The sequence below is a fragment of the Trypanosoma cruzi genome (genome assembly GCF_000209065.1).
Source record: "Trypanosoma cruzi strain CL Brener chromosome Unknown tcruzi_1047053505283, whole genome shotgun sequence".
Classification (NCBI taxonomy): domain Eukaryota; phylum Euglenozoa; class Kinetoplastea; order Trypanosomatida; family Trypanosomatidae; genus Trypanosoma; species Trypanosoma cruzi.
The window spans coordinates 1-1729 of NW_916274.1; the positions used below are offsets into that span (position 1 = coordinate 1).

Consider the following 1729-nt stretch of genomic DNA (forward strand, 5'->3'; position numbering starts at 1 on the left):
TGCTTCCATCAGCAGCGGCGTGCGTCCACCACAACCCACCTCCGGGCAATTCGGCCCTCTCTTTCTCTTTCTCTCTCTTGCGCTTTCGGGCGGGCCCGCCACCAACCGTTTGCACAGGCAGGGCGCCAGACAGGGCAGGATGTTACGTGCGCGCCGTTGCGCAAGAAAGAAAAACGACAACAATAGCAGGAAGTGGGAGGGAGGGGAGCGGGCGCTCAGCCGAAAGGTGATTTTTATTGTTCCGTTCTCAATGCGTCGCTCAAACTGTTTGGACCTCGAACAACATGTCTCCATCGTAGCGCGTGTGTGTGTGTGCGGGCGTGCGCGTCGCTGGGCCGCAAAACCGCGCAGCGAGAGCAGAGGGACAAAGAAAGAAAAAAAGAAAAAGAAAAAAAAAGAAAGATGGGGGTGTAAAGCAAAGCACTTCAGTGTGAGCTGAGTCGGGAATTGCGTCCTCACGCGTTTTCGTCGTCAGACTGACAGGAAACTGTGGAATTTCATCACGCGTCGCAGCCGCATCTCTCACCCGTGCGCGTCCTCTTTGGTTTTGTTTTTTCCCATCGTTTCCCGAACTGGGGAGGGAGCCTCGACGCGCGCACCGTCACCGCAAACTCTCGCGCAACCGGGCAGTGGCGCCACGCGCGGCACCGACAGCGCGCCACCGGCCCCAAGGGTCGCTGCGCTTCACGACCGGCGTGTCTCTTTCTCGGGGCGCCGATGCACCCAAGCGCCCAGCGTCACGGAGCGGTGGGTCTCAAGACGCGCCTTTCCTGGCCATGCGAGGGGAGGCGCGGGGGCCAGCCGGCGAGGTTGCGGCGGGCGGGGCGGCTGTCAGACCTGTTGAGTTTGTTTTTGGCCATCACGCAAGCGCGTTCACGGGGCCACGCGCCCTCGCGCACAAGAGTTGGTTGCTTCCATCAGCAGCGGCGTGCGCCCACCACAACCCACCTCCGGGCAATTCGGCCCTCTCTTTCTCTTTCTCTCTCTTGCGCTTTCGGGCGGGCCCGCCACCAACCGTTTGCACAGGCAGGGCGCCAGACAGGGCAGGATGTTACGTGCGCGCCGTTGCGCAAGAAAGAAAAACGACAACAATAGCAGGAAGTGGGAGGGAGGGGAGCGGGCGCTCAGCCGAAAGGTGATTTTTATTGTTCCGTTCTCAATGCGTCGCTCAAACTGTGTGGACCTCGAACAACATGTCTCCATCGTAGCGCGTGTGTGTGTGTGCGGGCGTGCGCGTCGCTGGGCCGCAAAACCGCGCAGCGAGAGCAGAGGGACAAAGAAAGAAAAAAAGAAAAAGAAAAAAAAAGAAAGATGGGGGTGTAAAGCAAAGCACTTCAGTGTGAGCTGAGTCGGGAATTGCGTCCTCACGCGTTTTCGTCGTCAGACTGACAGGAAACTGTGGAATTTCATCACGCGTCGCAGCCGCATCTCTCACCCGTGCGCGTCCTCTTTGGTTTTGTTTTTTCCCATCGTTTCCCGAACTGGGGAGGGAGCCTCGACGCGCGCACCGTCACCGCAAACTCTCGCGCAACCGGGCAGTGGCGCCACGCGCGGCACCGACAGCGCGCCACCGGCCCAAGGGTCGCTGCGCTTCACGACCGGCGTGTCTCTTTCTCGGGGCGCCGATGCACCCAAGCGCCCAGCGTCACGGAGCGGTGGGTCTCAAGACGCGCCTTTCCTGGCCATGCGAGGAGAGGCGCGGGGGCCAGCCGGCGAGGTTGCGGCGGGC

At 61.0% G+C, this 1729-nt stretch overlaps 7 non-coding genes across 7 annotated transcripts, besides 2 other annotated features; all 7 read right to left on the bottom strand.

Annotated features, from left to right (window-relative positions):
* Positions 1-212: 212 nt before the first annotated feature.
* Tc00.1047053505283.10 lies at positions 213-299 on the bottom strand. Its single transcript, XR_008255272.1, has one exon. It is a non-coding gene; the product is annotated as a C/D small nucleolar RNA (snoRNA), TB11C4C2 (small nucleolar RNA).
* A 67-nt stretch (positions 300-366) lies between these two features.
* Positions 367-403: a microsatellite.
* Positions 404-408: 5 nt separating this feature from the next.
* Tc00.1047053505283.20 lies at positions 409-505 on the bottom strand. The gene has a single exon (XR_008255273.1). It is a non-coding gene; the product is annotated as a C/D small nucleolar RNA (snoRNA), TB11C4C1 (small nucleolar RNA).
* A 106-nt stretch (positions 506-611) lies between these two features.
* Tc00.1047053505283.30 lies at positions 612-684 on the bottom strand. Its single transcript, XR_008255274.1, has one exon. It is a non-coding gene; the product is annotated as an H/ACA snoRNA, TC11C4H3 (small nucleolar RNA).
* A 146-nt stretch (positions 685-830) lies between these two features.
* Tc00.1047053505283.40 lies at positions 831-920 on the bottom strand. Its single transcript, XR_008255275.1, has one exon. It is a non-coding gene; the product is annotated as a C/D small nucleolar RNA (snoRNA), TB11C4C3 (small nucleolar RNA).
* Positions 921-1121: 201 nt separating this feature from the next.
* On the bottom strand, positions 1122-1208 carry Tc00.1047053505283.50. The gene has a single exon (XR_008255276.1). It is a non-coding gene; the product is annotated as a C/D small nucleolar RNA (snoRNA), TB11C4C2 (small nucleolar RNA).
* Positions 1209-1275: 67 nt separating this feature from the next.
* Positions 1276-1312: a microsatellite.
* A 5-nt stretch (positions 1313-1317) lies between these two features.
* On the bottom strand, positions 1318-1414 carry Tc00.1047053505283.60. Its single transcript, XR_008255277.1, has one exon. It is a non-coding gene; the product is annotated as a C/D small nucleolar RNA (snoRNA), TB11C4C1 (small nucleolar RNA).
* A 106-nt stretch (positions 1415-1520) lies between these two features.
* Positions 1521-1592, bottom strand: Tc00.1047053505283.70. The gene has a single exon (XR_008255278.1). It is a non-coding gene; the product is annotated as an H/ACA snoRNA, TC11C4H3 (small nucleolar RNA).
* Positions 1593-1729: the final 137 nt, after the last annotated feature.